This window comes from Ovis canadensis, chromosome 13, assembly GCF_042477335.2.
Source record: "Ovis canadensis isolate MfBH-ARS-UI-01 breed Bighorn chromosome 13, ARS-UI_OviCan_v2, whole genome shotgun sequence".
NCBI classification, from domain to species: domain Eukaryota; kingdom Metazoa; phylum Chordata; class Mammalia; order Artiodactyla; family Bovidae; genus Ovis; species Ovis canadensis.
Window position 1 is genome coordinate 68,433,268 of NC_091257.1, and position 22,726 is coordinate 68,455,993.

The 22,726-nt window shown below is 38.7% G+C and overlaps 1 pseudogene; it reads left to right on the plus strand.

The window, feature by feature from the left end:
- The first annotated feature begins 8,388 nt into the window (after positions 1–8,388).
- The window catches only part of LOC138417259 (signal-regulatory protein beta-1-like), an 84,213-nt pseudogene continuing 69,875 nt past the window's right edge, over positions 8,389–22,726 (plus strand).

Below are 22,726 nucleotides of genomic sequence, written 5' to 3' on the forward strand. Positions count from 1 at the left end.
ATCCCTTTTATAGCAGAGTAATATTCCAGTGTGTATAGGTACCACAACTTCCTTATCCATTCACCTGCCAATGGACATTCAGGTTACATCCATGTCCTAGCTATCGTAAATAGTGCTGCAATGAACACTGGGGTACATGTGTCTCTTTCTTTTTTTATTTTTTCCAGCTGTACTGAAATTTAAGATATACAATATGTTGATTTGACACATTTATATTTTTCAAAATTATTACCATTTTAGTGTTAGCTGACATCTCCATCATGTTGCATAATTACCATTTCTTTTTCTGGTCAGAACATTTGATCTATCCTCTATCCTCTTAGCACCTTCCCAGATAGCTTCCCTGATAGCTCAGTTGGTAAAGAATCCGCCTGCAATGCAGGAGACCCTGGTTTGATTCTTGGTTCAGGAAGATACCCTGGAGAAGGGAAAAGCTAACTACTCCAGTATTCTGGCCTGGAGAATTCCATGGAGTCACAAAGAGTCAGACACTACTGAATGACTTTCACTTCACTTCTTAGCAACTTTCAGGCACACGGTACAATATCATCAACTATAATCACCTTGCTGTGAAATAGATCCCAAGAATTCTGGTTTCCTCAGGGTATACGCCCAACAGTGGGATTGCTGGGTCATATGGCAGTTCTATTTCCAGGTTTTTTGTTGTTGTTCACCTTTTTTGTGAACCAAAAAATGATTTAAAAAAAATTTTTTTTCAAGAGAAAAGCACCAGATTATTGTTTTCTTCTTGGGATGGAAAGAAGAGTGGATCAGAAAGTTCACTGCGTGCTTTCTAAAGTGCTTTCTCACTAAACACTGAGGCTGCAAGCCTGGGGAAAAAAAAAAGTCATTGAAACATGTGCGATTGACTATTCTTTGCCTGACACTTAGTGGTAATTTGAAAGAACTGCAGTTTTGACCTGTGGGAGGGAGCTCCATGGGAAACCACAGGGAGGAGAAATGGCTTCGGGTTTTGTTCTCTGCATTCACAGGAACCTGAATGGATCACTAAGAACTGACCCTGGAAACCAGGAAGGTGGGCTGTGGACACAGAGCCTCCCAATCATCTGATTCCCTGCCATGCTTCAAGAGAGACCCAAAAGTAGGAGACAGACAAATGTATTTTCTTATTTGCTCTTTTAATATCATGTCACTTTTCTCAGCTGATGATTTTGTGAAGAAAATAATGAAAATCAACATTGAGTTTTGCAATGAAAAGAGATATTCAGGGCAAGAACTTAAAGAACAAACAACAGGGACTTTCCTGGTGATCTAGTGGTTATGACTTCCCCTTCCAGAGCAAGGGGATGCAAGTTTGATTCCTGGTTGGGGAGCTAAGATCTCCCATGCCTTGGGAACCTGAAAACCAAAACATAAAACAGGAACAATATTGTAACAAATTTAATAAAGACTTTTTAAATGGTCCACATAAAAAAGATCTTTAAAAAAGAAACTAGCTAGGAATATAAATGGGTATCATCTTTCTGGAATCCTGTTTGGCATGCTGTATAAAATTGTTTTTTGAAGTATTGCCTCCTTTCTTGTTATGGATGAATGTTTGCATCCTCTCCCCACCCCTCATGCTTTAGCCCTTCATCAGATTTACAGATTGAAGCCTAATCCCCAGTGTCATGATATTTGGGGATGGAGTTATTATATTCCTAGTTTTTTAAAGAAACTCCACATTGTTCTCCATAGTGGCTGTAGCAGTTTGCAGTCCCACCAAAAGCGTAAAAAGGTTTCCTTTTCTCCACACACTGTCCAGCATTTATTGTTTGTAGACTTATTGATGTTGGCCAGTCTGACCAGTGTGAGATGATATCTCATTGTGGTTTTTATTTGCATTTCTCTAATAATGAGTGAGGTTGAGCATCTTTTCATGTATTTATTAGCCATCTGTATATCTTCTTTGATGAAATATCTGTTTACATCTTTTGCCCACTTTTTGGTTGGGTTGTTCATTTTTCTGGTATTTAACTGCGTGAATATTTTGGAGATTAATTTTTTGTCAGTTTTTTTCATTTGCTGTTATTTGCTCTCATTCTGAGGGCAGTCTTTTCACCTTGCTTATAGTTTCCTTCACTGTGCAAAAGCTTTTAATTAGATCCCATTTGTTTATTTTGTTTTTATTTCCATTACTCTGGGAGGCAGATCATAGAGGATCTTGCTGCGATTTATGCTGGAGAATGTTCTATGTTTTCCTTTGAAGTGAAGTGAAGTGAAGTGAAGTCGCTCAGTCGTGTCCAACTCTTTGTGACCCTGTGGACTGTAGCCTATTAGGCTTTTCCGTCCATGGGATTCTCTAGGCAAGAATACTGGAGTGGGTTACCATTTCCTTCTCCAGGGGATCTTCCCGACCCAGAGACTGAACCCGGGTCTCCTGCATTGGAGGCAGACGCTTTAACCTCTGAGCCACCAGGGAAGCCCATGTTTTCTTTTAAGAGTTGGAAATCATGGAAATTAAGGAAACAATCCCATTTGCCATTGCAACAGAAACAATAAAATACTTAGGAATAAATTTACATGAAGAAACAAAAGACCTGTATATACAGAACTGTAAAATATGATGAAAGAAATCAAAGATGGCACAAATAGATGGAGAAATATACCATTTTCTTGGATTGGAAGAATCAACATAGTGAAAATGAGTATGCTACTCAAAGCAATCTATAGATTCAGTGCTGCTGCTTCTGCTGCTGCTAAGTCGCTTCAGTAGTGCCCAACTCTGTGCGATCCCATAGACGGCAGCCCACCAGGCTCCCCTGTCCCTGGAATTCTCCAGGCAAGAACACTGGAGTGGGTTGCCATTTCCTTCTTCAGTTCATGAAAGTGAAAAGTGAAAGTGAAGTCGCTCAGTCATGTCCAACTCTTAGCGACCCCATAGACCGCAGCCTACCAGGCTCCTCTGTCCATGGGATTTTCCAGGCAAGAGTACAATCCCTATCAAACTACCAAATGTATTTTTCATAGAAACTAAAACAAGTAATTTCACAATATGTATGGAAACACAAAAGACCCTGAATAGCCAAAGCAATCCTGAGAAAGAAGAATGGAACTGGAAGAATCAACCTGCTTGACTTCAGACTATACTACAAAACTACAGTCATCAAGACAGTATGATACTGTCACAAAGACAAAAATATAGATCAGTGGAGCAAAATAGAAAGTCCAGAGATAAATTCACCCACCTATGGACATCTTATCTTTGACAAAGGAGGCAAAAATATAAAATGGAGAAAAGACAGTCTCTTCAACAAGTGGTGATGGGAAAACTGGTCAACTAGGTGTAAAAAAATGAAAACTAGAACACTTTTTAACACCACTCACAAAAATAAACTCATAATGGATTTAAGAGGGTTAAATGTAAGACCTGAAAGTCTTGTTCATGGAATCTTTAAATATTACTAATACTGCTTTCAACAGTTTTGTCTAATGATTGTAATTGAGGTATATCATAAATGTTATTCCAGCAAGCTACAAAACTTTTACCATTGCTAAGAGTTGTTGTTGTTCAGTTGCTGAGTCATGTCCAACACTTTGTGACTCCATGGACTGCAGCACATCAGGATTCTCTGTTCTTCACTGTCTCCCACAGTTGACTCAAACTCATGTCCATTGAGTCATTGATGCCATCCAACCATCTCATCCTCTGTTGCCCCCTTTTCCTCCTGCCCTCTGTCTTTCCCAGTGTTGGCTCTTTGCATCAGATGGTCAAACGACTGGAGCTTCAGCTTCAGCATCAGTCCTTCCAATGAATATTCAGGGTTGATTTCCTTTACGATTGACTGATTTGATATCCTTGCAGTCAAAGGAATTCTCAAAAGTCTCTAGCATCACAGTTCAAAAGTATCAATTCTTCAGTGCTCAGTTCCCTTTATGCTGCAACTCTCACATTCATATGTGACCACAGGAAAAACCATAGCTTTGACTAGAAAGACTTTTGTCAGTAAAGTGATGTCTCTGAACTTTTAATACACTGTCTAGGTTTGTCATAGCTTTTCTTCCAAGGAGCAAGCATCTTTAAATTTCATGGCTGTGGTCACTGCAGTGATTTTGGAGCCTCTAAAAATAAAGTCTGTTACTGTTTCCATTTTCCCCCCATCTATTTGCCATGAAGCAATGTGATGGGATGCCATGATCTTGGTTTTTTTGAATGTTGAGTTTTAAGCCAGGTTTTTCACTTTCCTCTTTCACCTTCATCAAGATGCTCTTTAGTTTCTTGCTTTCTGCCCTTAGGGTGCTGTCTTCTGCATATCTTAAGTTGTTGATATTTCTCCCAGAAATATTGATTCCAGCTTGTGATTCATACAGCCCGACTAAGCAAAGGCATTTTTTAAAAATGTGTAACTCTGTTAACATTAATCCAATCATCCAACTTAGTTTTATCTTTCATAATGACTCATATGCAAATTTTTTATGTGTCAAACATTTCTAAGTTCTCCATATGAGAACTGGAGCCTCCCTAACCTCCTGCCAATTTCCACCTCTGAGAGAAAACCACTTTCAACTCTTTTAACTGATTATTAGATTTTAGTGCCAAATATCATATAGCATGGGTTTCTCAGATGGTGCTAGTGGTAAGGAATCAGCCTACTAATGCAGGTGACATAAGAGATATGGGTTTGATCCCTGGGTTGTGAAGATCCCCTGGAGGAGGGCATGGCAACCTACTCCAGTATTCTTGCCTGGAAAATCCCCATGGACAAAGGAGCCTTACAGTCTCAGTCCATAGGGTCATAGAGAGTCTAACACCACTGAAGTGACTGAGGATGCATGCACATGTCATATAGCATGCTTCTATAGCAACTTCTTGTTTTCTCACCCATAGGCATTATTTATGGAGATGACTCTATGGAAGATGAATATGTAATATTTTGTTACTCCTGACTTCATGCCACACAGATGCATCTGATTTGTATGAAAGTCAAAAAGCAACAGCTAGGATTGGACATGGAACAACAGACTGGTTCCAAATTGGGAAATGAGTATGTCAAGGCTGTATATTGTCACCCCGCTTATTTAACTTACATGCAGAGTACACCATGCAAATGCCAGGCTGGATGAAGCACAAGCTGGAATCAAGATTGTCAGGAGAAATGTCAAAAACCTCAGATATGCAGATGACATGACCCTTATGGCAGAAAGTGAAGAAGAACCAAAGAGCCTCTTGATGAAAGTGAAAGAGGAGAGTGAAAAAGTTGGCTTAAAACTCAACATTCAGAAAACTAAGATCATGACATCTGGTCCCATCACTTCATGGCAAATAGATGGGGAAACAGTGGAAACAGTGGCTGACTTTATTTTGGGGGTCTCCAAAATCACTGCAGATGGTGATTGCAGCCATAAAACTAAAAGATACTTGCTCCTTTGAAGAAAAGCTATGACCAACCTAGACAGAATATTAAAAAGCAGAGACATATCTTTGCCAGAAAAGGTCCGTCTAGTCAAGGCTATGGTTTTTCCAGTAGTCATGTATGGATGTGAGAGTTGGACTACAAAGGAAACTGAGCCCTGAAGAACTGATGCTTTTGAACTGTGGTGTTGGAGAAGACTCTTGAAAGTCCCTTGGACTGCAAGGAGATCCAACCAGTCCATCTTAAAGGAAGTCAGTACTGAATATTCATTGGAAGGACTAATGCTGAAGCTGAAACTTCAATACTTTGGCCACTTGATGCAAAGAACTAACTCATTGGAAAAGACCCTGATGCTGAGAAAGATTGAAAGAGGGAGGAAAAGGGGAATGACAGAGGACAAGATGGTTGGATGGCATCACCAACTTGATGGACATGAGTTTGAGTAAGCTCCGGGAGTTGATGATGGACAGGGAGGACTGGTGTGCTGCAGTCTCTGGGGTCGCAGAGAGTTGGACATGACTGAGCAACTGAACTGAACTGAATATAATTTTGAATAACTTGGTAATGTCTATGTTATGTTATTGTGACTGAGGTTGCTATTTATAGCTGACTTGGTAACATTCCTGGTTTTGGCTTGTGTTGACCCTCTCATCTGTGTGTTTGTATAACCAGCACCATGATCAGGATAAACAGCATCACATCACCACACAGTCTCTCACATGATAGCCCTTTATAATGACATACATCTCCACCAAACCAAACCTCTGGCAAATGCCATTGTATTTTCTTTCCATATAATTTCAAGTATGCTATATCAGTGGAATTCATATTTTGAGACTGGCTTTGTGTACTCAACCTAATACCTTCAAGAAACTTAAAATTGCTGCACACACACATATTTAAAACTCATCCTATGGGCTGTTGAATAGTATTTCCTGTTATGGATGCAGTTTGTTAAATTGTACACATTTGGTAGATTTTTTTTTTCAAGTTTTTTGCTTTACAGAAAAGTCCTCTATAACATTCATGCACAGGTTTTGTGTGGAGGCAGTTTTCATTTTTCTGAATAAATGTCTGGGAGTGTAATTTCTGGGTCATATAATGCACTTCCTTTTGTGAAAGAAGTAAGAAGTGATTCCTCTTTTGGAGGCAGGTCATACAAGTTCTGAGGTCCACATTGCACTGTGAAATTGGCTAAGTTTTACTAATTACATCATTAACGGATTGGAGTAGAAAATCATTACAGGAGCAGACCTGCTTCCATTCCACAGGGTTGAGGGGCCCTGGAAAAACTTCTTTTGGTTGAGGTAGGTGTAAAATGAGACTACAAGCCAGCCACATCCTAGGGTCCTGGAGTTGGTACTTTGGGACAAGCCCACAGCCATAGATTCTTCCTGGGGTCTGTGAGTTTGCCTAGGGCTCCCAAACTGGGGTTCACCATGAGTGGGGTCAGGGGCCCAATGGAGAGAACAGTGCCCCAAGTTCTAGCCAAGTGAGGAGCAAGTTTATTCCTATTAGGCTTGTTCAGTCTCTCCGAAAACATTAGATAAGTGCCGGGAGCCAGCACAGGAGATCCCACCCATGACAAGGTCATGTGGAAGAGACTTGACGAGCAAGGCAGATCAGGACTCGAAGGACCCCATGGACCTGCTCGAGCATACCCCCAAACCAGAGTCTGTCTGTCTTACTATTTCGTGCCTTTCACCAACTCTTCTGACATTAACAGGGGGCTATCCCCGACCACCTTTCTCTGGAAACAAATCAACTTAGGGCTAGTTGATAAGTCTTTGGGGCATGAGAGGAATATTTCAAATCAAACCCCTCTGATGGCTTTCTAGCTTGTCTGACAGGTTTATCCAGACTCTTTCAGCTACGCATGTGATTATTCACAGCCTCCCAACTGTGAGAGGCACAGGAAGCCTAAAACATTCTAAAAATATAGAGTCTTTCGAGTTAAAAACTATTAGAGCAGTGCTGGTATAGGATTTCACTGTTGAGCCAATGCTTGCTGCTAAGTTCCCATATCTCTTATCTACCTGGGAGTGCAATAGTTAATGCAGTTGGAATTTAAGAAAAACAAGCAATAGCCTTGGAATTAACCATATCAGACTTTTGAGCTAATTGGTTCTTTCTTTGTTGTAACTCACTGCACCTTTGCTCCATGAGAATGTAACTCTGTTTAATACTTTCTGAGGCTGACATAGATTAGAAATATAAAGAAAAAACATTTCAAGGGAAAATAAGTTTTCTGGTTGAGCAGCCTTTATCAAAAGAGGGTCATAAAATGTCCACAGGCCTCCAAGGCCAGAAGATAATGTACACAACATTGTTTATGGGAAAGGTATGCAGAAAAAATCCTGGTTTCAATAAAGACAAAATAGATGCAATGTTTGGGATGACTCTGTATGACTTTGCATCTTTCATTTCCCTCTATGTAGAAGTCAAGGTATAAAAGCTTCCCTGAAAAATAAAGTGACAGACCAGGATCAGTTCCACGAAAGCCTGGTTCCCCCGTGTCTTTCTTTCTTTCTCTCTCTTACTCTCTTTTTCAGGCTGATCCCTTGGAGCACAGAGGCTCTCTGCGTTCACTTTCATGCCTGGGCTTCTAAGACCTGAACAGGAAGGCGCTCTGCGTCTTCACTCCCTTGGGAGACCGGGAGGGTGCCTGCGGCCTCCATGAACAGAGCAAGTGCCTTATCTGGAACTTTATTGGCTTTCTATGTAAACCAAGGAATATCAGCCTCTTTTCTCTCCTCTGTTTTCTTATCTGCAACATTCTTTCTTTATCTCTCTCTAAATCTCTTCATTGACACCATCACATTTCGGATACCCTGGATCCAACCGGGGCAGGGCCCCAGCAGATAAGTAACTCCTCACTCTCCATGAGCCTTCTCTGTTTGAATTCTATTTCACCATCTGAAGCAGAAACTGTCTAGAATGTAGAAGCAGATTACAATTTCACAAACATTTCACATCATCATAGGCACTTCCTCTTACATCATGGGAGGTGGGGCTTCTCTCCTCTCCACCAAGCACAGTTCTTTGGGTTTTCCCTAGGACACATTTGGACAGAGCAGGCTCCTCAGGCCTCTATGATGCCCATCCCTGCCTTCTGGGTCCACCCTCCTCCTCTTTGCCTGCTGCTGACTCTGCTGGTGGGACTCACAAGTAAGTATTCCTTTGGGTAGAGTCTCCTTTATCCTGCCCTCTGGACCTTACACTGCCCCAGTATTTTTAGGGTCTCCATGTAAACATGAGTGTTCAATCCATGCTACAGAAGTCCAAGGGGTGGACATTATCTGAGGGCATGAAATCAGGGATCTGAGTGTTTTCTCTGTGGATCCATCACCTGCAGCCTATTACCAGAGGCTTCCAAACAGATACTTCAAACACCAACCCTGAAAGATTTGTGCATATTATCTAATTCTCACAGTGTCCTAGTGTGATAACTATTAACAGTGAACTGCAGATGGGGAAATTGAGGCAGAGAGTAACTTGACCAATGTCACAATGTCATCTAAGGCAGTAGAGCACAAGATTAAAATCCAGGATGTCCAGCTGCAGAATTGATTCTTTGAGCCATGTTGTGCTGCTCAGCTTCTCAGAGGAGCCTAATTGCATAAAAATCAGAAAACAGAGAAGTAAATAATAGGTAAGTCATCACACACCATGCTACTCATTTTAAAATATTGCAGTGTGTACTCCCAAACTTTTGTCGGTGATGTGTTAGATGGTCCCTATCTGCTAATTTTTTTTAAAAACTGGGCTTTAAACATCTGCTATAATGCTGTTTGATCCTCAAACCAGCCTGTACACTATCATGCTAGGCTACACTTTAATACATGTTTGTGGATGCATGTATTTATGTATGTGCATGTTTATGTATGTGAATGAGTGGGTATGAAGAAGTGTTCTCAGATATGAGATTTCAAAAAGACTTTCTTATTTTTCCCATGAATCATTTTTCACTGTGTGTGAAATGACATAGACAGATAATTAGTTTCTGCTGTCTTTCAGCAACAACTCTCCTTTTAACTTCTCTATATATTTATCCCTTGGAAAAGTGAAAATGTTAGTTGCTCTGTTGGGTCTGACTCTCTGAGACACTATGGATTGTAGCCCACCAGGCTCCTCTGTCCATGGAATTCTCCAGGCAAGAATACTGGAATGGGTAGCCATGACTTTCTCCAGGGCATCTTCCCAACCCAGGGATCGAACCCAGGTCTCCTTCATCCCAGGGGGGTTCTTTATTGTCTGAGCCACCAGGGCTTACCCTTCCTCAAACTCTTAAGAAAACTTGGTTTTTGGTAAATGGGTAGAATTTTGTGCATAACCATCTCGGAGTCCCATCTTTTGTGCTGGATGGGGTGAGGAAGAAAGGAGGGGATTAAAGACACAGAGACTCTTGCCTATATGAACTATATACTCATATCCATATCTGCAATTATATTTAATATCCATATTTATAAGAATCTATATCATCTAATGCTGGTTGAAGCCTCCAAGCCTCAGGAAATCTATTGAATAATAACTATTCATTTTCTTGCACATTCGTCATGTGCCAGACACTGTTGAAAATGCTCACAGTTGTTTACTCATGTAACATTATATCCAAACTAGAGCCTCTGGTCACCCCCACCTTACAGAGAAGAAAACAGAGCAAGGAGAAGTTCAAGGTCATTCAGTGGTAAATGGTAGAGGTGTGATTTAAATTCAAGCAATCTGATATTAGCGCTCATGAGTTTAACTTTGGTCTTCTTGATGCTGTGGCCCTGCTTTTATCTCATGATCATGAGATTTCAGCCACTTCTGTCAGTAAGTATGCAAAGCAGAGAGTGTGGGGAAGAGGGTTTGTGGTTTTCTTCTTCTGGGCTCTTCTGCTTCTTGCATACATACAAGTCACTTCTGTTTTTCCCCAAGTCATATATTTATTCTGGCATTTGGTTGACAATAGACTACTGAGGACATAGAAGCAACTAGAACACTTGAGGTTATGATACATGCAAAAAAAGAAGATTTAAAAATGGCTAGCACCTGGACAGTAGCTAGTAGAGATAAGAGGGAAAAAATTCAGGTTCTGGGTGCACGCTGAAGAGGATTTTCTGATGCATAGGATTTGTGGTGGGAGGAAAGACTATGGCTTTGAGATTCGTGCATCTAGAATAAGTATGGTGGCTCAGCTGAGATACAGAGGGTGGGGGGGTGGGGATTCAGTTTGGTTTCAGATGTTGTTAACTGTCAGATATTTATTTCTATCCAAAGAACATGACAAGTGGATAGTTGGACAAGCAAGTTCAGAGGAAAGACCTGGGCCAAAGATGTAAATTTAAAAGTTATTGATTCATGATTGTAGAGATTTTTTTCCCCCTATTCCTTGATTCTCTGATCCCTCTTCTCTACTCCCTCCATTTCTCTCTCCAACTTTTTTTCATGTTTCTTACCGTTTTTGTCTTAGCAGTTCACCTTCCCCAACCTCAGTCTTCTGTTTCAGACTTTAAAAACTAAACCATTTGATGATGTTGGTACATCACAGGACCTTCCCTGTAATAGGGTGCACTTTTGTTAGGAGGCATAATTGGTTACAAATAGTGCATAAGCAAAAGTCACTCAGTTGTGTCCGACTCTTTACAACCCCACAGGCTATACAGTCCATGGAGTTCTCCAGGCCAGAACGCTGGAGTGGGTAGCCTTTCCCTTCTTCAGGGAATCTTCCCAACCCACGTCTCCTGCATTGCAGGCAGATTCTTTACCAGTTGAGCTATGAGGGAAGCCCCAAATAGTGCTTAGTGGGTGGATTTATCAGCTCACACTCTGCTCAGGTGAACCACACATGTTCTGTCTAAGAAGTAGGGAAGAAATAGAAAAAGCAAACAAACAGGATTTGTTTGTGGCAACAAAACAACTTGCTCTTTTGATTTACATCCCAGCAATTAGGCTCATGCATGTTTAATAGGATATTTCAGATAAGAAAGAATGTGTTTGTACTTCTCTGTATCTCCTGAAACTAGATAGTCAGTGAGGCAATGAAATTAACCCTGAAAATTTGTACCTGTAGTTAAACAGTTGGCTCAATGGTGACTCATGTCCCTTCAACTCATAACTCATTGTTCAAATGTATTAAAACCACCCAATGTTCTTTTCAAAACACTATTTTGGAGTTTATTGTTTCCTTGCTTTCTTGCCCTTATAGTTCTCTCTCCCAGTTCATCTACAGGTTCCTCAAATGTATTAACAGTTAGAACCAGACATTTTGTTTTTCCTTGAGTCATGGAGTTCAATTCAAAGGTTCTACATGGGACAGTCACCTTGTTTCATTTTTATTGCAGTAAAATACACATATCACAAAATTTACCAGTTTCACTATTTTTAAGGACACAAAGTGGCAGTAAGTATCTTCACAATGTTGTGGAGGCCTCACCAGTTTGCATTTCCAGAACTTTTTCAGCCTCTATAACAGGAACTCTATTCATTAAATTCATTAAATTATAACTCCTTCTCTGCTTCCCTGGTAACATCTATTCTACTTTTTCTCTGTGAATTTGCCTAGTCTATGTATTTCATATAAGTGAAATCATTTATATGTCCTTTTATATCTGGCTTATTTCACCAAGCATAATTTTAATGTTCATCCATGCTGTAGAAGGTATCAGATAGTCATTGCTTTTTAGGACTTATATATATTCTATTGTATGTATGTAATTTTATTTATATATATATATATATGTATATATATATATATGCATCTCACATTTTATTTACCCATTCATCCATTGATAGAATTTAGATTATTTCTACTACCTTTTTTTATAATCAAAGTGTAAGTACTGTAAACTATTATATAAGTTACAGTTGTACAATATAGTGATTCACACTTTTTAAAGGCTATACTTCATTTATAGTTATAAACTATTGGCTGTATTCCTGGTGTTGTACAATATATCTTAATCCCCTGAGCTATAGTCACCCTCCCACCTTTTCTCTTTCCACTGGTAACCATAGTTTGTTCTCTATCTTTGAGTGTTATGTTTCATTGTTGTTAAATTAACTAATTTGTTGTATTCCTTATATGCCACCTGTAAGTGATATCATACAGTATTTATCTTTTCATTGCTGTTTGACTTACTTCATAATGTCTTCTCAGTCCATCCATGTTGTTGTAAATGACAAAGTTTCATACTTTTTAAAGGCTGAGTAGTAATTCTTTATATATATATTTTTTTCTTGATATATATTTTTTTCTTTATCCATTCTTCTGTTGATGACATTTTGGGTTTTCTGCTGCCTTTTGGTATTGTGAATAATGGTGCTATGAATGTTGATTAAAAAAAGTACGTTCTTGAATTCCTGGTTTTAACTATTTGGGATGTATAACTAAGAGGGAATTATCAGATTAGATGGTAAATTCTATGTTTAACTTAAAAAAACTAACAAAGAATTAAAAGTTTTTTTAAAGAAACACTGATGTTTTCTACAGTAGTAGTAAAATAGTTTAGTTGCTAAGTCATGTCCAACACTTTCAACCCCATAAACTGTAGCCTGCCAGGCTTCTCTGTCCATGGGATTCTCCAGACAAGAATTCTGGAGTGGGTTACCATTTCCTTCTCCACAGAGACTCCACCATTTTTGTACTCCTATCAGCAATGCACAAGGGTTTCAGTATTTCAACATCTTAGACGACCCTTATTTTCAGTTTTGTTTTGTTTTTTGTTTGTTTGTTTTTTGATAATAGCTATCCTAGAGGATATGTAGGGCTATCTCACTGTGATTTAAATTTGCATTTTCCAGTTAGTAGTTATGTTGAGCACTGTTTTATATGCTTGTTGACTGTCTATATATCTCCTTCAGATAAATGCCTGTTCAATCTTTTGATCATTTTTGAGTTGGGTTGTTTGTTATTTTGTTGCTGAATGGTAGGATTTCCCTTTCCAGTTGCTTTCTGTGCATCTCACATGTATTTATATTATGTGTTTATGCTTTCATTTGTCTCCAGGCATTCTCTAATTCCCCTGGTGATTTCATCTTTTACCTACTGATTTTTTAAGAGAATGTTGCTTGATTTTTATGTATTGGTGAATATCTTATTTCTGTTTCTGTTATTGATCTAGTTTGATTTTTCAAACGGTTTGACTGCTGAGCTGCTTGAGTAACTCTCATTCAGATTCCATTAATTTGCCTCATCATTCATCCTGCGTGACAATGACACATACATAGATTTTTGTTATGGCAACTGGTTTCTGTAACTGTCAGGACAGATATGGGTGATAGAAAATAATCCCCCAACATAGGAGGAGCAATCAAAATTGTGAAGTAGGAGGACACCTAAGTGTGGAGTAGGCAAATACTTCAAAAGTACATTTACATACAGAACAATTTTCACAATATTTACTGAGCACTGGCAGAACTTAGACTTTTGAAATGGCAAGAAAATCTCCCTGCAACCGGATAGGACAAAAGACAAAAGAAGAAAGTAAGACAGGAATCAAGAGGGAACCTGCACACCTTGTGGGGAAATGTGAAAGAGACAAGTTCCTGCACCCTAGGAAGACTCCTCACCAGTAGGGATATAAGCTGGGACAGAGGGGGAGCTTCAGAGTCTCAGAGGAGAATACAACACCTGGTTTGCAGTAGTTAGACCAGAGAGAGACTTGCACAGATGATCAGTGCCATTGATCAGCACTCCCCAGCCTGAGAAAATCATGGGCCCATTGGGTGGGAGCTGGGTGCTTGTAGCTCAGGATTCAGAGATCAGACCCTGGCAAAGGATTGTGTGGAAATAGCCTGAAGGTGCAGGAGCCTGATATGACCTCACCTGAGGAACAACAGACTGGTTCCAAATAAGAAAAGGAGGATGTCAAGGCTGTATATTGTCACTCTGCTTATTTAACTTATATGCAGCGTACATCATAAGGAACGCTGGGCTGGAAGAAGCACAAGCTGGAATCAAGATTGCCAGGAGAAATATCAATAACCTCAGATATGCAGATGACACCACCCTTATGGCAGAAAGTGAAGAGGAACTTCACTTTCATCCCTAAGCCTCTTGATGAAAGTGAAAGAGGAGGGGTACTCTTTCTGCCCCCTTCTGATGCCTATGTCAGAAGCTTTCTCCATCTCCTTTATACTTTGATAAAACTTTATTACACAAAAGCTCTGAGCGATCAAGCCTCGTCTCTGGCCCCGGATTAAATTCTTCTCCTCCGGGGGCCAAGAATCCTGGCGTCGTGATTCAACAACAACCTTTCATCTTTGGGGCTCGTCCGGGATCCTTCATGACAAGATGGCAGTTCTTTTGTTCGGGATGGAAAGCGTAAAGCAGGTTATGCCGTGGTGACTGCTGAACAGGTTTTGGAAGCAAAATCTGGATTACAATGAAGTGGGAAGTATCCTGGAGAGGACTGGGAAATTGATTTTACTCATATGCCAAAAGCTAATGGATATTCTTGCTTATAAGTTTGGGTAGATAATTTTACTGGATGGATTGAGGTTTTCTCTGTAGTGAACAGGCTAAGGAGGTTATAAAGATTCTCTTCATCAGTGGAAGGCTTCCCGTGGTGGACATCTCCACTTCAAGGAAAGGACTTTCTCCAAGTCTGTGAATACCTTCAACAACAATCACATGCGATGCCTCTTCTTCATCTGATGACATCTACCAACCCTAAAATGGACTAGTGCAACACTGTACTTTTAACTATGGACATAATGTGACTTTTAATTTTGATTCTGATTGTTTTGTTTTTACTGTTTGCTCCCTGCATCTGTAACTGTGTAACTGGATTTGTTTCTAGCCGCATGAAAGCCTTTAAGTTACAAATGGTTGCTCAAACTCCTGCTACTGCTGCAACTTCCTCCAACTACTATTTGGGGCCCCTGGATCAGATATCCTCAATATGAGGATTAGGAGAATATGTTGCCTCCCCAATTTAGGGACAACGCCCCTTCTCAGCTCGGAAGCAGTTATGGAACTAGAACGACGCCCCTTTTCCCTAAGCAACATAATTCTCCTAAAAGAAAAGGAGGGAATGAGAGAGTCATTTCCTAGGCAGGTTGATAAGAAGTCTAGGGGTCCCCAAGGAGAGAGGGGTCTGGAATTCTCAAGGAGGAAGAAAGGACAAACTTTTTTCCTTCTCTACATTCCTTAGGATTATATAACAACAATGTATTCTGTATTCTGCCTGAGGACAGTCTCTGGATTAAACCTTCTGGCTAATTCCATTATCTTAAAATGTAAATTATGGGAGTAGGTCTGATGAGGTCTTTACAACCTCCAAACATTCTTTTGATTTACTGGAGAGTATATAACTCCATTGTTAACACTAGCAAGGGGGTACTCTTTCTGCTCCCTTCTGATGCCTATGTCAGAAGGTTTCTCTATCTCCTTTATACTTTAATTAAACTTTATTACACACATACACACACACACACACAAAGTGAAAGAGGAGAGTCAAAAAGTTGGCTTAAAGCTCAACATTCAGAAAACTAAGGTCATGGCATCTGGTCCCATCACTTCATGGGAAATAGATGGGGAAACAGTGGAAATAGTGGCTGACTTTATTTTGGGGGCTCCAAAATCACTGCAGATGGTGACTACAGCCATGAAATTAAAAGATGCTTACTCCTTGGAAGGAAAGTTATGACCAACCTAGACAGCATATTCAAAAGCAGAGACATTACTTTGCCAACAAATGTACGTCTAGTCAAGGCTATGGTTTTCCCAGTAGTCATGTATGGATGTGACAGTTGGACTGTGAAGAAAGCTGAGTGCCAAAGAATTGATGCTTTTGAACTGTGGCGTTGGAGAAGACTCTTGAGAGTCCCTTGGACCGCAACGAGATCCAACCAGTCCACATTCTAAAAGAGATCTGTCCTGGGTGTTCTTTGGAAGGAATGATGCTAAAGCTGAAACTCCAGTACTTTGGCAACCTCATGAGAAGAATTGACTCATTGGAAAAGACTCTGATGCTGGGAGAGATTGGGGGCAGGAGGAGAAGGGGACAACAGGGGATGAGATGGCTGGATGGCATCACTAACTCGATGGACATGAGTTTGAGTGAACTCCGGGAGTTGGTGATGGACAGGGAGGCCTGATGTGCTGCGATTCATGGGGTCGCAAAGAGTCGGACACGACTGAGCAACTGAACTGAACTGAGGGTGTATTGTTTCGGGGGTGTGCAAAGGGAGAGGTAGGACCCACCACTGCAGCCTTTTCCTCTGCTCTCAGGTGGCAAGATACTGCCTACACAGCTCCAGGAGGTATCACCAGTCACTCCTGCCAACCCCTTGTTTAGGAGCAGTCTTGAGGAGCAGTTGCACTTAGGAGGGTACTGTTATGCCCTGGGGCTACAAGAATGGTCCAGAGCTATGTCCACTCCCATAATGAGCTCCAAAGGCATGTGTGAGTGACCACCACTGCCATGAACCCAAGAACTAGGCACCAGCCGCCACATCTGCACACTCCCCTCAAGGGAATAAAGGTGAACATACCCTGAGGGAAGAGGTGGCAGGCATCCACACTAAAAATAGCCTCTGCCCCAAAATATTAAACCCACAAAAACTACACAGGGATGCTCCCACAATAAATAGTCCTCCAAGACCACAGAAGATATCTTTTCTTCTAAACTCACAGAATAAGAAAAGTATAGGTAAAATGAAGAAGCAAAGGAATCAATTTCAGTTAAAAGACCAAGAGAATTCCCCTGAAAGAACAAACAATGACACAGACTTTTTAAGACTAATAGACACTGATTTGAAAAAGGAAATAATAATGCAAACAGTGAGAGTTTTACTTCTTTTTTCCAATTTGGATTCCTTTTATTTCTTTTTCTGCTCTGATTGCTATGGCCAAGACTTCCAGGACTATGTTGAATAGTAGTGGTGAGAGTGGGCACCCTTGTCTTGTTCCTCACTTTAGGGGAAATGCTTTCAATTTTTTACCATTGAGGATAATGTTTGCTGTGGGTTTGTCATATATAGCTTTGATTATGTTGAGGTATGTTCCTTCTATTCCTGCTTTCTGGAGAGTTTTTATCATAAATGGATGTTGAGTTTTGTCAAAAGCTTTCTCTGCATCTATTGTGATAATCATATGTCTTTTATTTTTCAATTTTTTAATGTGGTGTATTACATTGGTTGATTTGTGGATATTGAAGAATCCTTGCATCCCTGGGATAAAGCCCACTTGGTTGTAGTGTATGATCTTTTTAATGTGTTGTTGGAATCTGATTGTTAGAATTTTGTTAAGGATTTTTGCATCTACGTTCATCCGTGATATTGGCCGGTAATTGTCTTTTTTGGTGGCATCTTTGTCAGGTTTTGGTATTAGGGTGATGGTGGCCTCATAGAATGAGTTTGGAAGTTTACCTTCCTCTGAAATTTTCTGAAAGAGTTTGAGTAGGATAGGTGTTAGCTCTTCTCGAAATTTTTGGTAGAATTCAGCTGTGAAGCTGTCTGGACCTGGGCTTTTGTTTGCTGGAAGATTTCTGGTTACAGTTTCAATTTCCATGCTTGTGATGGGTCTGTTAAGATTTTCTATTTCTTCCTGGTTCAGTTTTGGAAAGTTGTACTTTTCTAAGAATTTGTCCATGTCTTCCACGTTGTCCATTTTATTGGCATATAATTGCTGATAGTAGTCTCTTATGATCCTTTGTATTTCTGTGTTGTCTGTTGTGATCTCCCCATTTTCATTTCTAATTTTATTTATTTTATTTTTCTCCCTTTGTTTCTTGATGAGTCTGGCTAATGGTTTGTCAATTTTATTTATCTTTTCAAAGGATAAGAAAGCTGTGGTACATATACACAATGGAGTATTAGTCAGCCATTAAAAAGAATACATTTGAATCAGTTCTAATGAGGTGGATGAAACTGGAGCATCTTATACAGAGTGAAGTAAGCCAGAAAGAAAAACACCAATACAGTATACTAATGCATATATATGGAATTTAGAAAGATGGTAATGATAACCTTGTATGCGAGACAGCAAAAGAGACACAGATGTATAGAACAGTCTTTTGGACTCTGTGAGAGAGGGAGAGGGTGGGATGATTTGGGAGAATGGTATTGAAACATGTATAATATCATGTAAGAAACGAATCGCCAGTCTAGCTTCGATGCAGGATACAGGATGCTTGGGGCTGGTGCACTGGGATGACTCAGAGAGATGGTATGGGGAGGGATGTGGGAGGGGGATTCAGGATTGGGAACACGTGTACACCCGTGGTGGATTCATGTTGATGTATAGCAAAACCAATACAATATTGTAAAGTAAAAATAAAATTAAAAGGAAATAATGAAAATACTAAAAAAAAATTAAGCAGGTTATCAACAGACATGCAGAATATTGTAAAAAAGAACTAGAAAAGTCATTTGCTGAGATGAAAAGTGGACTAAAGGCAATATATAGAAGAAAAAATAATGCAGAAGAACAAAAAAGCAATCTGGAAGACAGAGTAATGAAAACCACTGCATCAGGACAGTAGACAGACATTCAAGCAAAAGGAAACCAAAGCAATAAAAGCAATAAAAAAAATATATGAGACTTACGGGATAACAAAAAGCTTGAAAACCTACACATAATAGGGATTCCAGAAAGAAAGAAAGAGAAAAGGGAGTCAAAAATTTGAAGAAATTGTGGCTAGAAACTTCCCAAATCTAAAGAAGGAAACTGGCATTCAGGAACAAGAAGCTCAAAGGGTCCCAAATACCATAAACCCAAACAGATCTATACCAAGGCATATTAAAATAAAAAATGGCAAAAGTTAGAGAATTCTAAAAGGTAGCAAGAGATAAACAAAGAGTTAATTACAAGGGAACCCTCAAAAGGCTACCAGCAGATTTCTCTACAGAAAGATTGCAGGCCAGAGGGGGTGGCAAGACATTGATTCAAAGTCCTAAAAGGGAGAAATCTGCAACCTAGGATATTCTACCCAGCAAGATATTCATTTAGAGTAGAAGGAATGATAAAGAATTTTTCAGACAAGCAAAGTTAAAAGCAAACATCAATACTAAACCTATTCTAAAAGAAACATTGAAAAGTCTTCACTACCTAGAAAAGGAGTACAAACATACAGGAAAGAGAAAGTCACAACTGAAAAGCAAATCACCTAAATAAGCTAATACATATATTTTAAAATAAAAATTCTATGAAAGTGATGATAAACACAGTGAATGGCAAAAGGATTAATATGAAGATGTAAAAGGGGACATCAGAATCATATTGATGAAATGTAGGGAAGGAGAGTAGGAAAACGTACCTTTAAAAAATTTCCTAGAAAGTGTTTGAACCTATATAACTATCAGTTTAAGGCAAGTAGATATATGATGGGGTTAACATACTTGAGAAACATGGTAACCGCATAGCAAAAACATACAATAGATTCACAAAAACCAAAAACATGAGTATAATAGAAAAGAAAATCATCAAACCACAAAAGGAAAAAGAAAGAGACAATATAGAAATATAAAATTGATGGGAAAACAAGGCATAAAGTGATAATAAATACATATTTATCAATAATTAATTTAAATATCGATGGAATGAATGCTCCAATCAAAAGACACAGAGTGGCATGTTGGATTTAAAAAAGTAAGAGCCTACAGTGTGCTGCCTTCAGGAGATTCACTTTAGGGCAAAGGACACACATAGATTGAGAGTAAGGGGATGGGAAAAGATACTTCATGTGAACAGAAATGGCAAGAAAGCAGAGGTCACAATACACATATCAGACAAAAACAGACTAGTATTTGTCAGAGGTTCTAGTTGAAGGTTGGGATGGCAGAGATGACAGGCAACAGGGCAAAACAAGGTATCCATGGTGTAATGGAATTGCTTTGTATATTGAATGTGGTGGTAGATACACAAATACATACACAAAGATAGTGGACTGTAGCAATGCCAATTTCTTGGATGGGATATTGCACTGTAGCTTTGAGAAATGGTATCGCTGTGTCAAGATCAAGGGCACATAAGATCTGTCTCTGTTACTGGTGACAGCTGCAGGTGAATATACAATTACCTAAAAACAGGAAAAAATAAAATGTGTGTGTATGTGGGTATATGTGTATATATATTTTATTTTATTGATTTCAACATTAACTTTTCCATTTTAAGATATCTGAATATTTATTAATGTCATTATGTTGTTATTTGCCACTGTTTTTCTATTTTAATTGCATATAAATTAAAGATGTATTTACCATTTATGGTAAAAAAAAAAAACCAAAGGCCATAAAGATAAATGACAAGGCCACAGTACGTTGATAAAAGAATCAATATAAGAATAGGTTTTAATACTCATCAAAGTATATGCACCTAATATAGGAGCACTGAAATACACAAAACACATACTAACAGAAATAAAGGGAGAAGTTGATAGGAATGAAATAATCATAAGCTACATTAGCACACCATCACATCAATGGACGGATCTAGACAGAAAATCAATAAGGCAGCAGAGATCCTAAATGATATAATAGAACAGTTAGACTTCACTGATATTTTCAGGACATTATAAAAATTTAAAAAAAAAACAGAAAACATTTGTTTCAAGTGTGTATGAAACATTCTCTTGGACTGATCACATACTGGGACACGAAACAGGTCTTAACAAATTTAAGAGTACAGAAAGCATCTCCTGCATCTTTTCTGACTACAACAGCATGAAACTAGAAATGAACCACAGAAAAAGAAATAAGAACAATTACATGGAGAACAAACTACATGCTACTAACAAACCAATTGGGTAAGTGATGAAATCAAAGAGGAAATCAAAAAACACCTTGAGACAAATGACAATAAGAACGCAACCACACAAAATCTGTGGGGTGCAGCAAAAGCCGTCCTGAGAGGGAAGTTCACAGCAATACAGTGTTTCATCAAAAGAAAAAATAAAGAAAGAAAGAAAAATCTCAAATAAGCAACCTGACCTACCACTTAAAAGAATTGGAAAAAGAAGAACAAACAAAACCCAGAGTCAGTTTGTCCCCAAAAGAAGAACAAACAAAACCTAAAAGGAGGAGATAATAAAGATCAGAGAGGAAATAAATAAAGTAGAGATTTTTCAAAAAAGGAGAAAAAAAAATCAATAAAACCAAGAACTGGTTCTTTGAAAGGGTAAACAAGATTGATAAACCTCTGGCCAGAATCACCAAGAAGAAAAGAGAGAGAACCCAAATAAACAAAATAAGAAATGAAAATGGAGACATAATACCCAATACCTTAGAAATGCAAAAGCCCATAAGAGAATACTATAAACAATTATATGCCAAAAAATTTAACAACCTAAAAGAAACAGACAAGTTTCTAGAAACATATACCCACCAAGAAATGAATCAAGAAGAAATTGACAATTTGAACAGACCTGTTACTAGAGGTGACGTAGAATCTGTAATTAAGAAAAAAAAAATTCCTTATAAACAAAAGTCTGGAACCAGATGGCTTCACAGGCAAATTCTACCAAACATATGTAGAAGAACTTACATTAATTCTTCTCAACTCTTCCAAAAAATTAAAGAAGAAAGAGCACTGAGGGCACTCTATGAAGCCACCATCACTCCGATACCAAAACCAGACACAGATAACACCAAAAAGAAAATTATAGCCCAGTTTTTTGATGAAAATAGATGTAAAAATTCTCAACAAAATATTAGCAAGCCAAATCTAACACATAAACAAGATCATACACCACAACTAAGTTGGATTCATGTCAAGTTCACAAGTGTGCTTCAACATATGCAAATCAATCAATGTGATATACTTCATAAACAAAATAATAGACAAACCATGTAATCACTTCAATAGATGCAGAAAAAGCATTTCACAAAATTCAACATCCGTTCATGATAAAAACTAACCAAAGTGGATATACAGGAAACATATCTCAATATAATAAAAGCTATTTATGACAAACCCACAGCTAATATAATATTCAATGATGAAAAGCTGAAAGGTTTTCCACTAAAATCAAGAACAAGACAAGGATACTTACTCTCACCTCTTCTATTCAGCATACTTTTGGAAGTTTGAGCCGCAGAAATCAAGCAAGAAATAAAAGGTATCCAAATTGGAAAAGAAGAGGTGAAATGTCAATATATGCAGATGGCATGATACTGTATTCAGAAAATCTTAAAGATTCCACACAAAATATACTAGAACTCATCAACAAATTATGCAATTTAGCAGGATAGAAGATTAATACAGAGAAATTGGTTGCATTTCCTTATGCTAACAACAAAATATCAGAAAGGGAATGTTAAAAAAAAAAAAGACAATACCTTTTAAAAAATTACAATCCCTAAAATAAAATACTTAGAAGTAAATCTGAGTAAGGAAGTGAGGATGAACCCTCCCAGATTGAAAGGTGTTCAATATTCTACTGGGA